This window comes from Poromitra crassiceps (assembly GCF_964638095.1).
Source record: "Poromitra crassiceps genome assembly, chromosome: 15".
Taxonomy (NCBI): domain Eukaryota; kingdom Metazoa; phylum Chordata; class Actinopteri; order Beryciformes; family Melamphaidae; genus Poromitra; species Poromitra crassiceps.
The window spans coordinates 15,891,106-15,899,638 of record NC_139634.1 but is presented as its reverse complement, the minus strand read 5'-3'; positions in this window follow the sequence as shown (position 1 = coordinate 15,899,638).

Below are 8,533 nucleotides of genomic sequence, written 5' to 3'. Positions count from 1 at the left end.
TGTTGAGAAGGTCAGCATTAGCTCATCAATAACTTTTTTGTTTAACTTAATCTGATTCTGGGCGTTCATGGGAAATTTCTAAATAGGAAGTATATTTTTTCTGATACTTTCAATACCACTGTGCACAATATGCACAATAATAAGGCCGGGCTAATGGGTCTTTCACTAAACTGCTGCATGCATGCCAATTATCCAATCATCATTTAAAGCAGTGCATGTGTGTGAGAGCGTGTGTAAGTGCATGTGTCTATGAGGCCATTTACACCTGGCGCTAACATGCGTTTTCTGTGATCAGATTGCAATCAGATTGTGTTTTATCACTTGAAATACCAGGTGTAAACACCCCCAAAACGCATTGAAGAAGGATTGCCAGAGGTGGTCAGGGATGCATTGTGTACACAGTGAACACAAGTGTAAATGCAATGTGTCCTCTCAATCTGGATACACCAACTTTATGCGGATTGAGAGGACAACCATTTCTGCAATCTGATTGCAATCAGATTGCAATCAGATTGCAAAAAATGCAATCGCCAGGTGTAAATGGAATCAGGCCAAAGTGATAAAATACAATCTGATTGCAATCTGATGGCAGAAACCACATGTTAACGCCAGGTGTAAATGGCCTCTATGCTGCTTAACCACAGTTGTCTTTATTTAACTGATTGTGAAACTTCTTCTGACTTAAGCCCCAAACGCATAGGGAGCGAAACTTGACCTGTAATGGTATACACCACAGAATGACAGAACCAACAGGATTTTGGGGAAAATAACGCTATGTAGACAGGCACAAGACAGGTACCCCCCAATTCATTTTCTATACATTCACATTGTTAATAGCCTACTATTTGAGTAGCCGATTGTTCTCACAAGGCAGTTTGACGCGCGTCAGAACGCTCTTGTTGCGTGTTCGGCCGTTAAAAACAATGGGTGGGCTTTTAAACGCGAGCGTCTGACGCTCCCTGTGCGTTTGGGGCTTAAGAGCACATTGACTCCTGAATCATCTTGAGCGGCCCTTCAGCTTTAGCACACGCGCGCGCACACACACACACACACACACACACACACACACACACACACACACACACACACACACACACACACACACACACAGAGGTCCAAGTACGAGCACGAGATACAACTTAGGTTAACGTCCTCAGGTTAACGTCCTCAGGGACGCAAAGTTTGGCTCCAACAAACAGTAAACATAAAAAAAAAACAGGAACATTCCAATCTAGATTTCATGCCACTGAGGCCTCGTACTCTCTGCCCTATCTACAGCTACTGTATGCTACTCTGAAGAGAGACTGAATTGCCTGCCAGAATGTACAAAAGAAAGCATTTACTCCTAAATATCTAGGGAATATAGAACAAGATATAATATAAGAACAACCTGATTCTACAGAAGATCTGTCAATCTAAATAGTTATAGTAGGCTACTCCTCTTCTCTGGCCCTTCTCCTTCATCCATTGGAACAATCTTTTAAAAAATACACATTTGCAGATAGACAGTGCATAGCGTAACTAAACAGAGAAATGCAGATGCATCAGTGGGCCATTACGATAATTAATTTAGCAGTTGAAGGTAGTCAAGAGCCCTATGGACTCTGATTCAATTGATATAACGCACCATTCCAAATGGAATATTGCCAAGAGAAGAGCTGGTATGCTTTAAAATGGTAAATGGACTACATTTATATAGCGCTTTTATCCAAACCACTTTACAATGTGCCTACATTCACCCATTCACACACCGAGGGCGGCAGGCTGCCACGCAGGGTGCTGGCACAGCACCATCGGGAGCAATTTGGGGTGCAGTGTCTTGCCCAAGGACACTGCACTGGGAGGAGCCGGGGATCGAACCACCGACCTTCTGATTGGTGGACGACCTGCTCTACCTCCTGAGCCACAGCCGCCCCCAGCGTTACATGCTAAGAAAGGTGGAGGCTAGGTTAAAAACAGTATAGCAAAAAAATACTGTCAGCAAATAACAGTCCACCTGGGAAAGACGATGGTAACTGGTGGGGAAATTGTTCACAGGATTCTTTTACAACCCCAGGCTATAGCAGCTCCACACCCGGCTCACACATAGCAAGTGTGCAAATGGATTAATGAAGCCACTTAAAGCCCTGGTGCCAGCTTACTGCTCCAGGGCCGATACCAGCCGAGCAGCCCGCACACTGCTGTCCTACATGTACCAACAGAACACACCACACAACGCACCAGCTACTACACTGCACCTGGGTGGTACTGTCGGCTCCAGTCCACCTGCTCTGCTCAGCATGTGTGTACAGCACAACACTTTGGTGGATCTCTCCGGCCTTCCCAACTATAAGTATGTTCTGCCCCCGGCCCCAGTGGACTAGATGGTGGTCCAATACGCCTATTCCACATCCCACCCAAATCAGCCATTTTGTGTCTAAAAGGCAGGAAGTAAAGCAGGCGGTGCAATCAAGACAATGATTAGACTTTTAGCCAGCTGTCCCCTGCAGCGGAGGAACAGTCAACTTTGCACCTATTTTACTTCCTGAAATAGGCTAAGAGACAAAATTAAAACAACACAAAAATGGCATGCTCAAATGAACACAACCCAGAACCCACACATAGAAAAGAAAATGACATAGACGTTTCCAGCTCACACATCATGCAACAGGTCATAGTCGACAGCTGTACCTGCTGACCAGCCCTCTCCTCTTTTGTACATAGTATTTATAGATGTTTTGTAATCTATTTTACTTAGGGTGCTTTCACACTGGCGCCCCGGTACTGTTCCCGAGCACACTTGACCCCAATTCCGGAATGTTTGATGAGTGTGAACATTGCGTTCCGCTCTGTTCCGTGCCCGGGCGCGGAACCGAGAACCGTGACAGGGTCCACTTGAAAAGGTGGTCTGGGGAACGCTTTGGCATGCCCGGGAACGGAACAGTGGCCAATGTGAACCGCCAACCGTTCTGAACCACGTAGACAACACACGGGCGAGGATACACTGCAGGTGTAGTTGATGACGCAAGTGCACTGCAAGTGTTCCGTTCCGCTCTCGAGCGCGGAAAGAAATGTTGTAATGTGAAAGCTGACCAGCGGGGGAGAGCAAGCAATCGTTCCCAGTGAGAAAGCACCCTTACTTGCACTGTCTTTTGCCGTTTCTTATGTACTGTATTGTTTTGTGTTGACTGTGTTTATTTGATACCCTCTTGCTGAAGCATCTTGGCCAGTGCATCATTGTAAATGAGAACTGCTTCTCAATTGATTTGACCTGGTTAAAAAAAGGTAAGAAAAAATAAGTAGACGGCTGTATGGCCTCCAGCAGGCCATGTCTCCACAGATGATGAATGACTGTGTTTACAGCTGGAGACCATGATACATGCTTATATGGTTTATGAACGGTGTGTGTGTGTGTGTGTGTGTGTGTGTGTGTGTGTGTGTGTGTGCGTGTGTGTGTGTGTGTGTGTGTGTGTGTGTGTGTGTGTGAGAGAGAGAGAGAGAGAGAGAGAGAGAGAGAGAAAAGAGAGAGGAGATGAGTACCGCTACTCTGCTGTGATCAATTGCATTCTTTTCTCTGTTGCTCACTTCTCAGTGTATCTCATTCTCTCTCTCTCTCTCTCTCTCTCTCTCTCTCCCTCTCTCTCATACACACATCTTTGCACACAGCTACTGTGCATGAGAGTCAGCATAAACACAGCTGTCTTGATGCAGCAGGATGTTGAACTCCATGTATCTTGGCCTATTACTTAAAGGAACACTGCAGATTTTCAACTAGCTTTGTCTCATTATAAAATCAGTAGTATATCAGAAAACTGTAAACCGTTTTGCAGTCATTCATTTAGTTTGACTTTATTGAGAGTTGATTTGAGTTAAGCTGTAGACCATTGATGTAATTTACGTAGAAATGACAACGCTGGTTGAAAATCGGCAGAGTGTTCCTTTAATTATCTTGGTCTATTATCTGGTCTCAATTTCCTCCTTTGTCTATTTATTGTTCTCAGGTAATCAGGATTGAATGGGGGGGTAGGCAGGTAGCTATATAACCTGTTCTATGTTAGGACTGTCCTGAGCACACTGAAACTAATTCCTGGCAACCTTGGTTTGCTAGTTGCTATCTTGAATGTATGTACAGTAGCACAAGGAGACAGAGTACAGTATGAATGGGAGGGATGGCAGAGAGATGAGAAGATGAGTGTAGATGCTGCTACATTGAAGTTCTCTAAACAAGTAACCAATTAATAGCCGTTCATCTCCTCTCCACTGCAGAGAAACACGTTTAAGTTCCCTAAAATGTTTCTTTATTCATCATGTATTCCATCAGCACCAAAAATGAAAGAGGGGAGCTCCTTGAAGTTTTTCGAAGAAATAGTATTTAATCCAGAAGTAATATATTCGTGTACACAGCAGTGTACACAAATCAAAAAAAAAAAAAAAAAAAAAAAAGGGTTTTCTTCTCTGAACTGGGGCCATGATTAAGAGGGACGGCCGGGGGCATTCGTATTGTGCCGCTAGAGGTGAAATTCTTGGACCGGCGCAAGACGGACAAACAGAATATATCTTCACAAAAGTACACGGGCAAACAAAACGCTACGTGCGTTTCAACCACACAGGGTCTTCATCAGGCTGGAATAGCTCATAGCTCTTCCATCAGCACCATGCAGCAAAGCACATCGTCGGAGAGGCTTTCAAGCATGTATTAAATTTCAACTTGCTCACCGTCTTCATTATTCCAAGCATAAGTTACACAAGTTCTTCCCTTCTGTCTCACCACTGTGTGACATGTGTCAAGTATCAGAGGGCACACTATCTCATGCCTTCTGGTTCTGGCCATCACTAACAGGATTCTGGGCCAAAATATTTGATTGGTACTCTAAGGCCTACAAGATAACCCTCCAGCCGGAGGCAGAACTCACCATCTTCGGCTGCTCGGAGTCCTCTCTGAACTTCCCTACAGCTGGGTTGACAGGTAACTCTCCTGCATGGCTGGTTTCCCATGGACCCCTTGCGTGAGATCCCACGCATATCTTACAAACACATGGACACCTTATGTGACTAGTAGCACCACAGTGTAATTCAAATTTATGTTTTTTCCTGTGTCTGATCCTGTTTGTTTGTCCTGTTTGTATATTGTTCAAGTAAAATGAAAATAAAATATTGAAAAAATGAAAAAATAAAAGACGGTTTTGCTCTAGTAAAAATAGTCATTGATAAAGCAGGCAGCAGTTGTAATCAGCCTGGCTCATCAGTCCAGCAGTTGAGCAGGAATTTAGAGACAGACTGCAGCGATTTGTTCAGCTGATTATCTCCCCGCCCCAGACCACTGCTCTGTCCCATTGAGATGAGACAAATCACAGAGAATTAGCCTGCAATTACACTCTGTAAGCAGGTTAGTCTCTGCTAATAAAATAGACTTCCATTATATTCTCCACACGTCATCCTCAATTACCCATGCAACCAAATGTTTGAAGTTAAATACTCATTAGATGGTTGTGCTCTGAACATTATGCCAGCCCATCCCCCCAACCCCCTCTTTAGCTTTTAGATTATTTATTTTTTCTGAGGCCATGTCATGATGATGTGTAATTATGTTAAAATTGGTGTATAATGAAACAGCATGTCAGCAGATGAGCTGTTCCTTTGAATTGAATTAGTCATGTGGAAGTGTCTCATGCTATGCTAATTAGACACAAAGGTGTGGCTTATGAGAATGACAGCCTCGTGAAGTTGTTATTTCCAATCAGAAAGAAAGATGAGAGACGATGGAGAATACCAGAGCTCAAAATCAGCCAGCCACTAAGATCATCGCAGTGATCTTGTAAAGTCAATGGAACAAAGATGATCTTAGACGGCTCTAAGATGCTTTTAGGAAATGCAGGATTTATGGACTTTACTCACTTAAGACTGTGGCCCATCTTTCCCTAAAGTGAAAGTAGATCATTTGCAGTACAGATCTTAACCTCTAATTGCTATTAGAAAAAGTGATGGATACTCGGACTGTATCTGGACATATTGTAACTGGATAAGGAATAATGGCATAAGTAAATGACAAGGTGTAAACACACACATCATGTCTTGCGATTGGAATGTGATTGGATCTGCCAGACCACCGCTGGAGCTAGTCGCGTGATGCGATAACTGCCATTAGATCAGAGTCAGCCAGGGGTAAAGACAATCCACATGGTGTGATGATCCATTATCCCAATAGCATCTAGATCACATTTTATGGTAATATCAGTAATATCAGGTGTCAATTGGGCCAGAATGCTTCAATCACCAGGGAGGGAATAACAAGAAAAAAGGAAAGAAGAAACACTGGGACAGAAAACAACTGAAGACACATCCCAACAATGACCTTCGACATCTCACCTCACAGTCTGCTCCTTTTCCCCAGAGATGTCTCTCTCTGTCTGTCTCAATCTCTCTGTCTGTTCTCCTATCTTTACTCCATAACCATATTCACTTCATTTGTCTATTTCTCAGGCTTTCTCTCTTCCCTTTATTCTACATACTCCACCATTTTTGCCTACTTTTTAAGTGCAACCAACAGCTAGTACAAGTGACTCAGTCAGTCAGTCAGTCAGTCATTCGTTCGGTCCCCAAAAATGTCAAAAAATGTTTCCTGCATTTTTTACCGAGGTAAATAACAAAAACACTGAAGGAAGCTGCTTAAACAAACTAAAATGATCTATCTCCCCCCTCCATCTCTCTACATAGGTTTGCTTCCTGTAGTTCTCTTTAAACCAAACAAACAGAGAGAACGTCTAGAGAACGCCATGACACTGCGGAGAAATCCTCCGCTCATGTCTTCTCTCCTCTCTCTCTCTCTCTGTTTCTCTTTGTGTAAAGAGAGCATATTTTAGATGGGGAATACACAACAAGACGTCTTTCCAAAATAGGACAGAAAGACGGACAGAACCCTGCAGAGAACAGAGCGATGAATAAAAGAAGATGCAGGGTGAAGTCAAAACAGTAGAGCAGAGGAGAAAACTAGGACAGAAACAGACATTTCTCCAAAAAGGTCAAAATGTGTGAGAGAGAGAAAGAGAGAGGAAAGGAGAGGAGAGGAGAGAGTTGAGGAGAGGAGAGGAGACAAGAGGAGAGGAGAGGTGAGGAGAGGAGAGGAGAGGAGAGGAGAGGAGAGGAGAGAAGAGGAGAGGAGAGGAGAGGAGAGAAGAAGAGGAGAGGAGAGGAGAGGAGAGGAGAGGAGAGGAGAGGAGAGGAGAGGAGAGGAGAGGAGAGGAGAGGAGAGAAACCATGCTATGAAAAAGTACTTGGCCTCTGTTCGATTTTCTGATGTCTTACCTGAAAACCCCATTAAGACCTATTGAATGGACCTAGTATGAGGAGAAGTTCGGTGCTATGACAAAATTAGTCAGATTTCTTGCTAGGGCTCACCAGAATCAGGCCTGACTGTTACAGTGATCCCTTTAATTGACTAATAACTAATTTCTTTTTCACCTTTGGAGATTACATGTTGGATTACCCTGCACACTAAACAAACATGAGAGAAGCTCCAAATCTGACCAAATCCAATGTGGAAAAACCTGCGAAAGTTACATCTAAATCACAGAAATTAGATATCAAACAGGATTGAATACTCAATAATCTGCAAGTTTTTCATATGAATAAATATCAGTATTGCTACTCTCTGAGTCTGCACTGATTGACAGAAAATAGAACTGGCCACTAGCCCCCCATGGCGCCGGGCCTGAGGCAAAGTCGACCTACTTTAGTCCTTGTTGTACAAATGGATGCTACAGTAAGGTCTGAGCTAACATATCCTTTAGCTTGACATGAGGTGACCAAACCCAATTGGCTGCCGTCTTCAGTACTTTCCTTCACTCTATTCCTCTTCAGTCATTTTCTTTCTGCTTTTCTATCTATCATGTATCTCTTTCCCTGTACATCTCCATCTCCAACTACATCTCTCTCTCTCCCTCTCTCTGCCTGTCTGTCTGTCTGTCTGTCTGTCTGTCTGTCTGTCTGTCTGTCTGTCTGTCTGTCTGTCTGTCTGTCTGTCTCTCTGTCTGTCTGTCTGTCTGTCTGTCTCTCTCTCTCTCTCTCTCCATCTCTCTCTCATCTTCTGCTCACTGTCTGACTCAAAACTTAATTAACCTTTATGGGCATGAATGTGATGCTTCCATGGCTATAACTGCCACAGAGTTCTGATTGAAGCCAATAGCATTCAGCCTAGTCTAACCCCATTGCGGTTTAAACTAGTGTAATTTCATTACCATTTAGACTAGTGTAAAGCCATTAACTCTAATTCAATGGCCTCCCTGCCCTTCTCATTGTCAATGTAGAAATAAACGCAGCCCATTAAGCTATAGAAGGGGAGAACAGTCTAAATATATATTTAGTTAGACCTCATCATAATAAATCTGACATTAACAGATGTGCAGATCTGTGGCTAGCATGCTGACTGATGATGCATCATTTGCTTGGACTTTTTCTATGTCTGTGTTCCATAAACATTGACTTGGAGACGACTGGCAGAATGTTTGCTTAGTCACTTTATTGTCATTCCACATAATGCATGACATACATACATACA